The sequence below is a fragment of the Passer montanus genome, unplaced genomic scaffold (assembly GCF_014805655.1).
Source record: "Passer montanus isolate IOZ18808 unplaced genomic scaffold, ASM1480565v1 scaffold4, whole genome shotgun sequence".
Taxonomy (NCBI): domain Eukaryota; kingdom Metazoa; phylum Chordata; class Aves; order Passeriformes; family Passeridae; genus Passer; species Passer montanus.
Window position 1 is genome coordinate 8,132,984 of NW_024368818.1, and position 18,201 is coordinate 8,151,184.

Sequence of the window (18,201 nt, forward strand, 5' to 3'; positions counted from 1 at the left end):
TATTTGTTACAATCAAAATAACATTAGGCAATCTTTTACCTATCTTCCTTGCAGTCTCTCCAGGAAAACACACAGACTCCCACACACTTACAAACAAAGCCAGCACAACTTAATCAAACTGTTTTTTCAGATGAGAAAGCAGCAGAGATTGTCACGGCGAATGCGTTACGAAACTATTGCAAAGCCATGGGGAGAGCAGGGCGAGTTATGCCAAGCCATCGTTGTTTAGGTCAGAGACTGGGCACAGATACCAAAGCAATCCTGAATTCAGGGCTGCAATCCTAAATCCTGTTAGCAAACAGCTCATTGCAGCACAGATCTCTGTGCTTTTCACTGATATTAATCAGCCTGGATAGACCCTTATGCTGCTCAGCCAGGCTGCCTCCAGCTAGCCAGAGTAGCTTAGTCTGATGCTCACACACCTCTTGCCTGTGCAGCAATGTGTGGTACAGTCTATCTTTAGAGGAGCCAGAAAGAATGAAAATCAAGACGAGCCATGAGATTAATTTATTTCAGCAATTTTTAAAAGCTCACCACAATTAAATTACTGTATGAATTTCTTCAGCATATAAATGAAATGCAGCTATGGAACTGAGGTTTTATTCTTTTAACTTCCAAGGAAAAATGTTATTTACATTCAGAGATATCTGCAATTATTTCTGTGCTGAAATTATGAATCTATTATTAAAAAAAGGAAAAAAAAGATAAATATCATTAGTAAACAGACTACACCCTGTAATGATCATTTTATCATTTAGATGACTCCAAAGTAAAACCTATATATTTTCTTGCCTTCCTCCAGATTTTTATATAATCCTTCTGTCACGATAACTTTCCTTAAAATCTGAAATGCATCTCAAGGTTTTATTTGCAAAGGTAGGGAAAAAATAATTTTTACGCACAGGAAGATTACTTTCCTAGCATAGACTCACAGCTAATAAAAGTTTCTACTTAAGAATTGCCTTTATATCTATTAATCAGTATTTTCTACCTTTTTCCCCTCCTCTTGCTTTTAATATATTTTTTATTGCTACTAAATGGTTTAAAGTAGTGTTCTGTGTGCAAGTTTGTGCATGTGAAGCATTGATCCTGCAAGTGATAGCAAATAATTGAAGCATGTACTGTCAAAGTCCTGAGTAATTTGTATGCAATGTAAATCCATACAATCACTTGCAGGAGTATGTCATGGGAAAAAGCAGAAGTCAAGAAGCTATTCAGAAGCCTTTTTATCTATCCATCTACCTATCTGTCTGCTTCGACATTTTAGCTTGCAGCAGTGCTCAAAATGATTGCAATAGTTAAATCTGTATCTTTGCTCCTACTTTAAATCCCAGTCTTAAAAGGATGAGAACTCAGAAAAATTCCCTCCAGGCTGGTTTGACATATGGTTTCTGACAACATTGCCAGCACAGAATGATAGAAGAAAGACCAGTTAAAATAACTTTTAGGAGGAATCTTGTAGCACCTAATCCCACCTAGGACTCCACCCAGACAAGCTTGAAACCTGGGCTCATGGGAATCTCCTCGTTTGCTTTAAACAAGGCCAACTATAAGGAGCTTCACCTGGGTCAGGACAAAACCCAGTGTATCGGCACAGGCTAGGGGATGAACAGATCAGAGCAGCCCTGCTGAGAAGGGCTTGGGGGTGCTGGTGAATGAGAGGCTGGACACGACCCAGCAACGTGCACTCATATCCTGGAAAGCCAATGGTGTCCTGGGCTGCATTCAAAGCAGTGTAGGCAGCAGGGCCAGGGAGGGGATTCTGCCCCTCTGCTCTGCTCAGACCCCACCTGCAGGGCTGCTTCAGCTCTGGGGCCCCAGCACAGGGAGGACGGGGACTGAGTGCAGAGAAGCCCACCAAGTTGATTAAAGCAATGGAGCACCTCTCACATGAGGAAAGACTGAGATAATTGGCATTGTTTAGTCTGGGAAAGAGAAGGCTTTGGGGTTACCTAGTTGCAGTCTTCCAGTACCTGAAGGGAACTACAAGAAAGATGGAGAAAGACTATTTACAGGGGAATGTAGTGGCAGGAAAAGGGGGAATTGATTCAGACTGAAAAAGAGAGTAGGTTAGATTAGATATCAGGAAGAAATATTTTAGTGTGAGGGTGGTGAGGCACAGGAAAATGTTGTGGATGCCCCATTCCTGGAAATGCTCAAGGTGACTTTGGATAAGGCTCTAAGCAACCTGGTCTAATGAATTGTTCCAGCCCTTTCTCTCTATTGCATCAACATTCTGTTTCCTTTTCCTTATGTCCAAGACTATTTCTCACTTTCTTTTCACAGAAGCATTTTCATGCCTTCTCCATGACTGCTGTTCCTTTTAGAAAGAGTTTCCTGTAATTGTCAAAGCTACTTCCTTATCCTTCAAAGTTTCAAAAACATGCCTAGGTATCTTCTGGCTCTATCATTGTAAAATGTCACTGCTTTCTTGCACCCTTACACTTTGACTGTGTATTACAATATTATGAGACAGAGATCTTTGATCTTTGGAGCAGAAGCCAGCCCTGTGTTGTGGTGGCACTGCACCTGGGATCTAGAACTATCAGCAGGTGTTTAGGTGATACCACCAGCAAAAGTATTCTCACTGTGCTGAACTATTATGGTGGAGTTTCTAAGGCTCCCAGAAATTAGCATGACATCCTCTAAGCCTTCACAGGCACAGAAACGTCACTGTAAATTTAACTGAACTTCCAGTCCTACTCAGGGTAGACATGGGTTTTGCTCCCCGTATCTCACTGAGTTTACCTTCATCTGATTACATGACTTACTCTGTGTACTTAATGCATTAGGAAAAGAAGCCTGGTTTAGCCAGAATAAACTACAGGAGGTTGAAATGCAATGGATAAATCATCAGTAATTACAACTTCATATCTCATTTCCCCTAGAATAACAAATGATTTCTCATTCTCATGTGGCCTAACAAACCTTCAAGTTGACTCCTTATGAGCCAAGCCATGACTTTCTTTCCAGTACAATTGCTAATTTGTTTCTTTGCATTGTACCTAGAACATGACCAAATTCTGATTTTAGCAATCAGAATACTGTAGTCATAAGTATTTACTTACTACATCACTTTAAAATTTCATTGAGACACTGAGTCCTTACTACGCTCTAAAATTAATGAGATCACCTCCCTGCCCTAAACAACTTTCAAGGAAAGAAAAGACACCAGCTGCAACAGAACAAATTGAACAAAAAATGTTAGAAGCCCCCTTACCCACTGTTTTGAGCAACACATTTTAAAAGGTTGACAAGGCTTTACAGAGGCAGATCAAGTCAGAAAATAAATAAGATACTGTTGGTTATTTCACACCCAACCTTTTCTTTATTTTTTGAACTGTCATGGTTCAACCCCAGCTGGCAACTAAGCACCAACCAGCCATGGACTCAATTCTTCCTCAGTGGGATGGGGCACAGGATTAAAAAAGTGAGAAAACTGGTAGATTGATATAAAGATAGCTTAATAGGCAAAGCATGGTGTGCAGCCATCCCCAGGAAAGCAGGACTCCATCACAAATAAAAGTTGATTAGGAAGACAAATGCCATCACCCCAAACATCCTTCCATTCTTTCTTCACTCAGATTTTTATCACTAAGCAAAACACCATATGGTCGTGAGTATCTCTTAGGTCAATTGGGTCCCAGCTGTGTGCTCTCCAAACTCCGTGTGCACCCCCAGCCTCCTCGCTGGTAGGGTGGGCTGAGAGGGTGAAGAGTCCTTAACTCTGTGTAAGCCCTGCTCAGCAGTAACTAAAACTTCCCTGTGTTATCAGCTCTGTTTTCAGCACAAATCAAAAATGCAGTCCTGTAGTAGGTACTCTGAAGAAAAATACCTACTTCAGCAGAAACCAGCATATTAGCCAAAGGAAATAATTTATCTTTTGTACTTGACAACCAGTAGGAAAAACTAAATAAAATTACAATTGACCCTCCACTCCTTTACATATTTGACCATAAAAAAAATGAATGAAGTTGTAGCTATAAGAAACCATTACACACAGCATAATGCTACTAAGTTGCTCTCCACACATCAAAAAAAAGTTTAAAATCACATGGGTCTGATTGCCATTTGCACAAAAGCCACTAATCGCCACTTTGGCAGTATAAAGGAGCTTTGAAGTGGGTACAAATGCTTGTTCTGCATTCTTATTAAGGCTCCTTTCATCTGTCAGAAAAATCTAAAAAAAGACAATGGTCATGTCTGTAAAAACTTCCCATCTCATTGTAAAACACACTCAATCTCATAGTAGCTGTTTATCACAGAGTAACATTCTTGGAACCTACAAGTCAAGAAACTGCATCAACAGTGACTGTGTCTTGTCTCCTCTAGCACTTTACACTGAACTGTCTGTCTATAAAAGCAGAGCTAATAGAGTTTTCAGATAAGGATATAAAATCCTGAATCTTGTTAGATTCTATTAGATTTGAATAGGGTGCCAAGTTGTTATCCCTGGGTCTGGCAGTAATGATCACTTCACTACACAAAGGCAAGCTTTCTAATAGGAAAGGGCTCTCCCTCATTTTAATTTTCCTGTCCCATTTCAGAAAAACAGGTATCTGATTTAAAGAGGAACATGTGATTAAATCTTTATTAAGAAGTCCTGAATCAGAAATATCAGTAGAGGGATTCTTGTTCTATAAAAGATATTGGTGAGATGCATGTGTGGATATATCTGTAGATATGAGGCATGAACCCATATAAGTCAAAACATTTTCAAATTATGTTGGGCATACAGGTGAATAACAGCTGATGTCACTGGGAACAGTCTGAGTGTACAAGCACAAATAAAAGCTCTTGCAAGAATCACAGGACTGACTATGCTCTCACTCTTCTCTCATCTACCTTCATGACCTTTCCTTGGCCGGTGTTCTCTAATCATCCTGTAAAGTCTACAGGTCACAAAGCTCAGTGCTGCTTCCAAAGGTGTGTTACAATCCAGACTGTTTTTCTAGTTGTACTACAACCCCCTACCCCTGGTCATTCGTGGCTGAGACAACACCAAAACATGAAAATATTAAATGGGGGGAAAAATGGTTTATTTTCATTTGTCTTGTACTTCAGCAGTGAGACTGGTTCAGAAAACAATCTGCAATGCACCAGCCTGACATTGTGCCAGGAAACCGCATGGCAAGACCCACTCAAAACAGTTTGAATTTCCTAGCATCACTTATCAAAACCAAAAAATCAATCATTAATTTAAAGAAACATCAAAGAAACCAAGAAAACCAAGGATCCCCAATGACAACAAGAAAATCCAACCACCAAAAAACAAAACTGAAATAAACCAGATGTAAATTTGAACAGCAGTCATATTTGAATGAACCCTGACACCACTACAGTGTTTGAGAGAGAGCTCTTTGTGTTTGGGTTCTTGCATGATGAATAGTTTTAACAGGCCTGTCTCAGACAGTAGAGTGAGGTGAATAAACTTCAACAGTAGCTTGGGGAGAATGCCCCCAGCCAGTGGGGTGTAGGAACAAACAAACAAGTTACTCAACTGAGAAAATGCAGGAAATTATTTTCTACATCCTGGATTAGTCTGTCTTGCTGTCTTTCTCCCCATTCTTAGCTATAGTTCCTTTGGCTAATATTAACATTTGCAGATTATTCTTCCCTAAGTGATTATGGATTATTACTTTGAGTATCATCCACTCATAGGTGACTACTTGCTGTGCCTGCCTAGCCATGTGCTGTTGCAATGGATGGGTTTCAATCCTAAGGGCTTTTTATGCTGATTTTTAGCTACTGCCAATACAAGAAAGGCATCTAGGCACACAAATGGTATGCTCCCTTTGTAGGAATACTCTGATATGAACTTGCTTGTCAAGGAAATTGGTTTTGCATGAATCTTAATTTTAAGTGACTAAAGGGATCACAAATATTATCTTGGTGATTGGTTTTGTAGCATTCTTGAAGATTTATTTCTAGTTATAAAGAAAGTTTTCTAGTCCCTGGATAATAGTGAACAATTCATCTCCATCCAAGGAACATATGCTTCTCAAATAATACCTGTAGATCCTTATTAAAGGCAGAGTAATTGTAATTTAACCAAGCAATATGTATAAAGTTATTTTAATCTTTTCTCATAAATCACTTATCCTAGCCATTTAATCAATTAGGTAGAACTCCACTAAAGGCCTACTAATTTGAGAAAAATCCGCTGGTACAGAGACTTACAGTACTACAAAGTGTCCTCTAGACATTATTTTAGGAGTGGCAGATTGAAAAAAAGGTCTTTCCCCAAGAAAGAGAGCTGCTCTGCAGTGCTCTAGAGAATTTGGTTGACTAGTCCATAGCTATATCACAGCAAATGAAATTGAGGGGAATCAGAACACTGTAAAACTAGGAATTGTGGTCTTCCAATGCTCACCAGTGACACAGACAATATACCAAAACAGTATCTCACTAGCCATATGCACTGTAAATTTCAGTTCCTGATCCCAAATTAGTTGAATGGACTCTGACTGTATACAAATGTTCTTCTACTGGTTAGCAAGCATATAATCTTATTCTTGGAGAATAGTTTATCAAGATAGACTGAATAAAATTGAATGACTATTTAAACTACTCAGTCATTTTTTTCTAAATTTTGGCAGGTTATTCTTTACTCAGAGATTTAGTAGTGCAACATGACAAGTCTTACCGTAGTGAGGGTAAGTTGCTTTTAACAGCAGTGTTGAGTTACTCAGGAGAGAAAACTTTCGTCTATAATTAGGGAAATAGAATTCTTTGCTGTCATAGCAGCACTGTAACATCTCACATCTTTTGTTTAAACAAATGTGTGCCACTTATGTCATAGGAAATCTACCTTCCAGTTTGATCCTTCTGGATGTTTGCCAGCATAGAACTTGAGGGCTTGAAAAGTGAATATTTTAATGGTATATAATCCTGGCACCTGGCATCTTTAAAACCATTGCTTGTCAAACCAGCAAGAACAGATGTTCCTGTCTGTTTGGCAGTGCTGTTGCAGCAGGTTAAGCTGTCTGTATCTATCTTTATAAGAAAGAAAATCTTTATAATTTTTCTGATCATTATTTTTCTAAGAAGCATTAATCTGCTTTGTGGTTTATATAATACAAAAAATACATGAGCCCTTCTCTTTGGCCATCCACATCTTATAATAAATGTGGTAAACGTTCCTTACAGTAATTGTCCTGGGTTCTTATAAGGAGAACTGACTTCAAATGATCTTCCACCTCATTCTTTTTCTTATTTTCTTTTTATTTTTACTTTTCTTTCATAGAGTGTGAATAGACTTAATACAACTTGCAGGTTCATTTAATGTTACAGTCTAAACTATAGTATCAATCAATCCAGATGGTAAAATGCATAAATTTTCACCTCTGGCTAATCAAAAGCAGCTATCTTAAGAGGAGTATTGGCTATAACAAGGGTGACCTACAAACACAAAACCTCTGCACTGTCTTATAACTGTGGTATTACAGTTATCTGTAATATCAACAGCAATCTGTCTCACTTTCACATTTATATTGTCAAGAAAAAGAAGCTTCAGCCATAAACTCCTGTCAGAAAGATGTTCCATTCCCTGATCATACCAGTAACTTTTCCCATTATATGGCACTGGAAATAAGAATTTCACAGGGGCTATGAGGGCAGCCACAGCTTCAATGCTTCCTTGTCTTTACAAAAACAGCAGAACCAACCCTGTTCCACTATGCTCTAAATGCTGGTTCCTGGTGTCAACTTCAGAAATCCACGGACTCCAACACCACCCACCTGCTACTAAAGTTTTGTATCTAATGCACATTCATTGTGTCTAATAAATATAATTCAACAGCACCTAAAGAAATAGCTGAAGCAGTATCAGAGCCATTAATGTTTCTCTCTGAAAAGTGACAAAGTGAAAAGGCAGCAAAATACTTGGAATGTGAAAAAAGACTGAATATTGTGCTGTTTTTAAAATAAGGAGCAAAATAAGAGATGATGAACTATACACTGACCATTTTGACTTAAATTCCCAGCAGATTTTGTAATAAATAAATAATCGAGACATTGGCAAACAGCTTGCAAAAGACATCCACAATGGCTATCGTGTACTTTTCAATAGTACCTTGTGTTAAATCAGTCTAATTGTCTTCTACAAGCAAGAATACACAGATGGCAAATACTCAAGTCTGGACATGAGCTATCTGATTTGACCCTAGTTAGCTCAAATGATGCTTTCACAATCAAGTTATGAACATATGATCTAGATTTAAATATCATATTTTTTGTTCATTTTTTTTCAAGAATATATTTTACCAGCAATCAAATAGAAGAATGTCTAGCATAAAGTTTCACCTGGGTTTGGATTTGTCTTTCCCTTCATGACACAGATTATGAAATAGAGGTTATGCTTATGAAATCTGCAAGAAATGTGAAAGTGGGAGTGGAGGACAGGATTCAAAGTAATCTTGACAAATTGGACACAGGGAGCAGAAATAATAAATAAAATTCAAAGGGTGATAAAGGGAAAGTTGTACACTTGTGCAGGAACAATCAATTTAAACAGAAACAGAACAACTGCTTAGGAAACACATTTCAGAGTAGGGTTTGAGATTACAGCAGATGACAGCTGAATATGAGTCAACAGTGCCACAGTTGTGAAAAAAAGTAGCATTGTCTGCAGGTCATACTGAAAGAATAAGAATCTGCAATTCTTGAATAAATTTCATGCTGAGGCAGCTATAGTATTTGGATTATTTTTGATCAAAACTTTCCAAATAAGAAATTCCAAGAGAGAATTAGCAGAATGATGAGAGGACATTCAGCTGTCATTTGTTTAGCTGATGGTGTGAGTTAAAATCAGGAAGACTGAAAAATGAAATTATTTTTTCTAAAGAGGAGAAGATTGAGGAGGAAGATGATAACTAAGTATGGCTGCCCAATAGAGAGAATTTCATTTTAATGAGAGCTAGGATAGCTAGATAGGAGATTGAAATTGTACTAAGAAAAATTCAAGAAGGACTTCAAAGAGATCTAAAGATGATAAGATAGTGGTAAAGATAGAGAACTGCTGAAATAAACTGCAAAGAGGAAAGGGAGAAGTTGTTTAAGAATAAGTTAACTGAGTATTTGTCAAGACTTATCTTAGAAGATACAGTGGACTACCCTCTCTCCCTCCCTCCACCAAAAATATCTTCTAGCTTTATTTTTCTGTTATATTTTTCCTCATTCTATTACATTTCCTTTGTCTGGATAGGGACTGGACTATTTTTTCATTTGCTATATAAGTGTTTTATGACATTAGCCAAATCCCATTAAATCATCCCTTGGGATGAGTTATCAATAATAATATCAGCTTTGAGAAAGTTAATAAAATGTCCATTTCTTTGAGATATGTCATTTCAGCTTTGCAGTTAACCATCCTGCATTTGAGCACTGCTGAGCTGTTTACTGTTGTATCTTTGGGATTTGACAGTTTTTATTGGATAGATGGTGATTTATTCTTTCAGCATATCAACATTATTAATTCAACTAAATAAATAATACTACAGATGAGTATTAAAATATCAATGCCATACACTGCTGCATGGATGAAACAATACTTTCTAGCAGGTCACATTATTGATATAAAAATAATAAATTATTATCATCAGTTCCAAGATTCCTAATAATTTACAAAATATATTCTGTGTTATCATTTATAGGGGTAACTCGAACAAAGTTTTGCTATTTTATGACCTGAAAGCAAAAAGTAAACTACTAAATATAGTTCATATTGTGCAATGGAAATGCCAATGAAAAATACCTACCTCAAAGAAGAATATTAAAATCAAATCTCCCATTTGAGCAAGAGTTTGTGATTTAGAATAATAAGAGATGCAGTATTGCTTCGTGTGCAGATCACTTCTTTCAATATCAGTTGTCTACTGTATTGGTACAATCACAAATCAGTGCAGAAAGGCAATGATGCCATCAGTTATTTATGCCTATAAAAACATTGCTGTAAGAACTTTAAAAAGAGCCAAGTACTGGTCTTTAGGGAAATAGTAGTGCTTGTAGTCCAGCCAGTAAAATGTAGGCATGAGGGGCACTTAGATGACCCAAAAGTCTGCTTGCTGGTGTTTGCATCACTTATCACACACAACATTAAACTCCCTTCTGAAGGCTCTCTTGAGGCGGAAAAATTGTTCATGTGTGGAATTGATCATCACTCCTTACTCCCAAAAATGGGGTGGCCAGAGCCAATTAAGCCAATTCTTATTGACGGTGATCGTCAGCCCTTGCAAACCCCAAAATCATTCTTGTCTCTGTCTGGACGATTTCTGCTGGGCCCAGACCCAGGCTATAATGGAGCCCAGACTGACAGACTTGGAACAGTGCCCTGTGGCTGGCACTGGTACCTTGCCTGTTGCAGTCTATACCCAACTCCTGTGGCACCAGTCAGGACTGGCCTCGGTGTCTGATTTCAGATCTTCAGACTGAATCTAGTTTTACTGAGGCATTCAAAGAAAAACAGGAAACTGACAAAGATGCCTTGTGTGCAGCCATTTGCAGTCACATATGCTCCAGAACATGAGAGTCCAGTGCCATCACCTGATGAAAGCCCCAAAACACATATGGGGCTCCTCTGAAAACTTCCATTGTTCACCACTGCCTGAAAAGAAGGTTAGGGTGGTTTTATAGATTCTCTATATCATCTTGCAATGCAGTGTCCAAATTGGAGGCTCTTGAGAAAACACTTTAGGTCTTTCCTTAGACAAATGATATAAGAATAGTTATTCCATAGTTCTGAACCAGCAGAGGAGAATTTGCTTTCAGGATTACTCTGGAGTTATGAGTTTTTCCTGTGAGGGTGGCATGACAGTGGAGCAGGTTGCCCGGAGAAATTGTGGGTACCCAGTTCCTGAAAATGTTCAAGGCCAGGTTGGATGGGACTCTGAGAAAACTGATCTAATAAAAGGTGTCCCTGCCCAAGTCAGGAGGCTTGGAACTAAATGATCTTTAAGGTCTCTTCCAATCCAAACCCTTCTATGATTCTATGATCCAACTTAAACAGAAGATACCTGAGAAACTTGAATAAATCTTCCCTGGATGTCTTTCCCTGTTTGCAGAAACTACAGAAGGGGACCACAAACTTCATGTAGCTTTAAATGACAATATAAGGTTACATATATCCAGTACATCCAACAGAACAAATAAATTTAACTACTACATTAAGGCCTTTTTCTACCTACAGTCTCTCTGTACAAACCTCCTCTGACATGCCTGGCAGGTGTGATATGAGCTCAAAGGAATACAAAGATCAGAGATACAACCTGTTCTGAATCAATGTGAACCCCCTGCATTAATGCCATTGTTCCAGTTTCCCCCAAAGTACTGTGACTTGTCCCAGCTGATTTCCCTGAAGTTTTCCAGAGAACATTCAGAACCTAAGAAACAAAGAGTGCTTTCTGAGTACTTCATAGTACTGCTTCAGTACTGCAAACCTCACACTTGCCATTCCAATCTTACTTTACATATTGATGAATATCACATTTCATCACCCAGCTATTAATAATCCACAAAGAATTGTTTGCCATTGCTTTGTTTTCAAAATTAAAATATTCTTTTAAATTTGGCCTTTCTTTGTATGCCTCTTCTTTAGTCAACACTCATATACAGCTGATATTAAAGCACACTATGTAATCCTTTAAGACTGCATTACCCATGGGTATACACAAGAGAAAAGTAGTGTATTATGAAAAATGAATGTAATATACAGTAGAAATAATCTCTGAATCTCAATTAACTTGTCTTCTGAAGGATTACAGAGCAAAAATCAAAATTTATTTTATTTACTAATTTATTGACTCCAGTTATCATGTGCTGTTCCAAGAGGCCTTGGAATTGATGTCAATAAGAATTGAAAAATCTGTCTGTACAAGTTTCTATTAGGTAGCAGTGTACATTTTGTGCCAGACTTTTTTTCCAGAAAAGATTGTCATACTGGAAATTAAATCTTTTCACTTTCTGAGTGTTCATTCAAATCATAAAAAATATTTGGGAGAAACTGATAGCCTGACAATATCCATTCACATTCCTCCTCTCCCTGACACTGCTGCAAGTTCCCACTAGTTCCCACTGCTTTGGAAAGGCCATGAATCAGAGTGGCTCATGATTGTATTTGCAGAAATACCACAATTACCTAGGTATAGGTTTATTCAAGGAATGAAGCCCTTATTAAGAATGGATAAGGCTCTAAAACTACAACAGACACCATCACTAATATTTCAGTGCACAAGGTCAATTTGATATGGCACAAAACAGCCTTGTAGAGAAGATGCAATTCTGACTGTCTTTATATGCCTTTTTACCACCATGTTTGAAAATAGGCCTGGATGCAGTACCAGCAGCTTTTTCGTTTCATTCTTTGCAAGATGAAGTCTGAGGATGACAGCAGTAACTCTGAAATGCAAATTCATAATAGCCACATGGAAACAATATAAACTGTATTCTAATGTGTTAAAGATATCTTAACTCACTTAAGTGAGTACTCTACCAAACTTCTGAAATACTGCTGGGAGTTGGAAGATCCTATGATAAGCAGTGCAGTAGTCTTTTATTGCCCTGTCAATCCATCCTCATCCTCACCATTAAGTCTTCCGTTTATTCAGTTGTCTCAGTGAGTCCCTGTAAGCCTTTTCATAAAATGGAATCCAGGGATTTTTCAGGCTCAATTTATTATACAGTAGAGTTTGAAACATCATATCTTCCCCAGTAATTTATTGCTGTGTGAACTAATAACTTTTTTTAATGTCAGTGCAAACCCAGCCAAGATAGAAATATCACTAAGTTATGACCACTTGTGTAGGATACAAAATTTCACAAAAATGAGTTGATGATTTCAGTAGATCACTGTTCTCAGCAAGACCCATTACAATAGACACTAATAACTCAAAGATTAGACTGGGCTAGCAAAACTATATTCCTTAGATAGTTTTCTTATGATTCCCCATCACAGACATGCCACACCACTTCTATCAATTTGACAAAATAAACAATTCAGGCTTCATGGAAGTGCTATGAAGATGTGGTCTTTCAAACACTGTATTTTTTTCAGGTGACATAATTTTCAAAGATAAGATGCTAAAGCAAATGTTATATTAATGTTTTTAATACTGATATTATTTGTATTCATAGAGACAGAATTTTTCATGTATTTCTATGGCCATGCCAATAATCAGATATAATTTCCTTGACTCACCAGGTGTGTGACACACTGAATATGTATGCTGTATGTGCTTGATGTCTGCAGTATTGCATGTATTGTTACAGGTGGTATTGTGGTTTCACCTGCTTGACATTTTTTGCGCAGTATTCAGTGCTTGTGCAGTCCTTCACTGTGCAAAACCACTTTATGTTAACTGTAAATACCAACCAGGTTAATTAAACCTGATATGCCGCATACTGAATATCAACTTGCAATACAATTAGTAAACAGCACTTGCATCTAGGAAACATTGGTTTTACTCCTGATTGCTCTGGATTCTGTGGTTCTAGACAATGTCTCTTAATGTTCAGTCTTCCTGAGTGACATAATTACAGATTTATAACAGCCTACATAGGCCTTAATTTTAAGGATCAGTAGGTTCAGCTAGTTGCAAGTTCTTCTAGTCATAGATGCTCCCTGAGCTGGAATCATGTTGCCAGAAAAACTCACTGTATCCCATTAGAGTTAAAGTAGTCAGTAAGAAAAATTAAATTGCCTAAAGCTCCAAGGAGAAATAGTATAAGCAAAGGCAACTGGTAAACACAGAGGGAGGAAACTTAAACGTTTGAATTTTTATCAGTAATTATATCTTTAAAAGATATATTATTTAATCTATTTTAATAATTTTAGTGAATTTTCTATTATCTTTATCTTCTTTAAAACTATTCATATTTCTTTTGGAACTTTTCAGTTTCATAGATGAAAAATTGCTTAATATATGTTTTGTTCTTCAAAAAACTAAGAACAGTCACTTTTTCCTTCCTTCAGTCTCACTCACTAGATAAAGTGTTTTGCAGAAAACCTGCATGAAATCTAAAGAAGCAATAATTTGTCCAAAGTGCAGGCATTAACGGCTTCTGCAAAAGAGTTTGACAACATTTTCCATGCCTCCTACATGCAGTTTATTTGTTTATGGCTTATCAGGAAACTGAACCTTCTGAAGGTGCTTGAAGTTGTGTTACTGAAGACAGGCAACAGCTGACAGCAAGCAAGCTGACAGATTCTTTGCTTAGAGTGCAAGAGACAGCTTTTCAGCTGAATGATGGAGGTATCTCGTTCCAGTGTTAGCCTAAAACTTTCCACCTCAGCAAAATGCTTTAGTTTGACCCTCTGCTGTGAAGTAGAATGTTTCATTCCATCCAGGAAATTCAGGGATCAAGCCTACATACATATTGCCAGAAAATGCTCTAACTGGAGAGCTCTGCTGCAAAAAGCAGGCAGGGGCTTGTTCTTCCATTGAGTGTGCCTTTTACACTCATGTTCCTAGTTGTAGTGGCATGGAGGTCAAGCAGAAAGGTGGTTTTACTGGATACAGCCCCTTTGGCACTCCCTCTTTGCTTGTTCAGCCATTCCCTGTTTAGGCTACTAAACACTGCCACAAAATTCACCTTTTAACATCCATCTTTCCCTGTTCACTGTCCTTCAGCATTGTCTCAATCGTATTCTTGAAGCCAGGCAACTGCATCTTTGTGCTGTCACCCTGGCTGCCAGGGCAGGAAAGGCACTTGGGGGCCCTTATGCATGTGCATTGTCCCTATTTATATTTTTCTCTTTTTTTCTCACCATTTGTTTTTCTGTTCACTGACTAGTTTCAAAACCTGTTTTATATAAAGGTGAACACCTGACTAACATCTGTATATACAACATTTGGAGCAGTGATCAAGCAGATCATCAAGCAGATGATGAAGCAGAGAAGAAAGAACCTATTAACATTCCAAGTAAATGGTATGGTGATGCAGGAACTGAAGATGTCATTGGTGTTAGAAAACATAAGGGGGATGAAGTTCCTCCTTTCTCCTCACCTTACCTCGACATACTAACCATGAGAAAGCTTCACTCGGATGTCACAAAGAGACACATCAAAATCAAACAATCATGAGACACGAATCTGCACAAAGCCAAGATTTTTAATTTCCTATATTCAAAATACTACTTGGATCACTGATCCTGATAACACTTTCACACAAGAGTATCAGAAGCAGCCATCATGTAGGCACAGGGACTAATTGTCAACAGATAATTTATGGGAAAGGTTTTGATTTGTTCTGCTCACATATTGTCAGGTCACAGCCAGATTCCTACTAATGAGGTAATTCACCAGGTATTTTTCACTCTTTAAGGGTGGATGGGATAGTCACACATTCACACTAGAAAAGAGTAAATGGTTTTATCTTTTATTCCACAGTTAACTGTAGCAGTTCCTTTGGATAGAACAAAATCAATCAATCCCACATGTTTTCACAGGAGGCATAAAAAGTTTCCAAACTTGTAGTTAAGAACTTGAGAATGCCTCACTGAATATTTTCACTTTTTCTGTCTCTAGGGCTAGTCAAGCAGGATGTTCTGGCATACAGCTGGAAGGGTCATGGCCAATACTTATACTATTGTGCTCTGGCCCCTAAAAGCAGGTGTTCTAAAAAGACAAATGCACTTTATAGACACAGAGGTTATCAGGGTTATTGGAAAGCAACAAATGCTAAGAAAAGTTGTAGGTTGTATAACAACAGCTTCAGTTTTCTATCTGGAAGAAAAAGAAGTAGACCCATTACTGAATTTCAGAACAAGATCAAAATGGGATTTTTGACAGCAAAATCTGAAAGAATGTTACCTAGGTCCCACAGCAAAAGAAAAAAAAAGAATAAAAAGAAGAAAGAAGACATAAGAAGCCACCACAGGAAATACCAGAAAAAAAAGAGGTAGTGTTTCAGTTTGTTCAGGCATAGTATCATAGTATCACAGAATGATTTGGCTTGGAAAGGACCCTTAATATCACCTGGTTCCAGCCCTCTTGCCGTGGGCAGGGAACCTTTCACAAGACAAGGTTACTCAGAGCCTCATCCAGCCTTGAACACGGCCAGGGATGTAAAGTTCACAAAATCTGTTGATTTATAGATTTTTATTTTTTTGTTGAGTAGAGGTGTATAGTAGAGGATGAACAGCGAGGACACTAAGAAAAAAGGAGCTGTCTAAAAGTCATGCAGCTATCACTAAATGTCCAGAGGCTTGACTGACCTCTTCTTTTTAGGTTGGCCAGATGGATGAACTAATGAAGGCAAAACTGGAGCAACAGATATACTCAATATATACCCTAACAAGCTTGTTTACAAATAAACTTAAATTTGCTTTTAGCCTTGAGTGGTGGAAAGCAAAAGTTTAATAAAGAATGATGCTTTGTCATTACCTTGCTTTGCTCATGTCTGAGTGTGGGAATTACATACTATGCCTCAGATTCACATGGAGTATCTTCATTTTATTTTCTCAGCCATGAAAATAAGTATTTATGAAAGGCAATATAATGTTTGTCTTCAGTACTTAGGATTTTTTCACCTCTATGCAATAATTGATACCATGTAGAAACTCATCAGTGTACCCCTGCTAAGACAGGCAACAAGACCTTAAAACTCACTATATTGAATTTTCCAAGACACCAGTGACAGGCTGATTTTTCATTAAAGTGGAGTAGTATAAAAAACTGAGGAATTACTTTTCCCATTGAGGTACTGCCCATGCAGTACAACACTTGCCTGTAGTGTTTTGTTTAAAGATGCATGTTTACAAAGGCTTCCAAACATTCAAAACACAACTCTTTTTTCAATCATTTCAATTTCAGTAAGACCTGCAGTGATACATTTTCTTCCAAAGTCAGAAGAAAACATGGTTCTGGCTATAAGAAATCTAAAAAAGGCAACAAGACAAGATTCCTCTGATGCTGAATTACAGTGCACTGGTGAAGTTATTACTCACTATGAAGGTCCGGGCAGACTCAGTAGTGGATAATGTGATGATCATTCATGATGCTCATGCAGGGGGATGAGAAAAGCCAGTAGCTTGCTTGTTGGTGTACAAGCTTTTTCAATCATTTCAATTTCAGTAAGATCTGCAGTGCTACATTTTCTTCCAAAGTCAAGAAAACATGGTTCTGCCTATAAGAAATCTAAAAGTCAACAAGACAAGACTCCTCTGATGCTGAATTACAGTGCATTGGTAAAGTTATTACTCACTATGAAGGACCAGGCAGACTCAGTAGTGGATAATGTGATAATCATTCATGATGCTCATGCAGGGGGATGAGAAAAGCCAGTAGCTTGCTTGTTGGTGTACAAGAGGCCAGAGGCCACCTGTACCTAGTGCCCATCTGAAAAGTTCTGGGCGTTGGCTCAGACTGTGAAGCCAGCAGCTCCAAGCAGCTCAACCCAACAGTGCTTAGCACTAGCCCTCTATTTACCTAGGAGCAAAGCAATGTCACAGTGCTTCAAATTATTTTCTGGCTTTCTTGTTTTGTCCTTGAGTTACCTGGACAGACACACTGCACAACACTTTGCTCTCTTTGTCCCTGTAACCTCCTACAATGAAAGAAAAACTGAGGTCATACAGCACATTGATTGTGAGCAGAGGCTGGAAACACAGGAGTCACACTTTTTTCAACATGCGTGCTGAGAACCATCAGTTCTTGCAAACCAGCAAGAGCAGATGTATGACAAAGTATTACTCATTAATGTTGGGTTACTATTAAAAAAAAAAGTTTGTTTGCTTTCCTCAAGGCTTCTTCTAAAGGAGTTAGGCCTACCATATTTCCTGGAAGAAAAGACTGCAGTTTTAATAGCATTTCACAACTAACTGGCCTACTGAGAGGATGGAAATAATAGAGAGGAACCTGGTTTCCATATCTCTTTTATCAATTTACAGACACTATAAATTCCAGTTTGCAGCCACAGCTGCAGAATAAAAAGATGCCCGTTTTCTGTATCAGGCATCCTTCACCCATAAATTGTTCCAAAGCTAAACTCAGTAAACACAAAATGAAAGGAAAAGTGCAACAGGAAGATTTCATACTCATGAATTTAATGTGAAAAGTTTCAACCCCATTGCATTTATACTCCAGATTGGGGGCCCCAAAGTAAAGCTCTGCCAAGGGAAGAGTCCTCACCTCAACATTATTGGGAAAGCCCAGCTGCTTCTTGAGATCATCTGTACAACACTGAGGTCACTTAAGCTCTCCATCT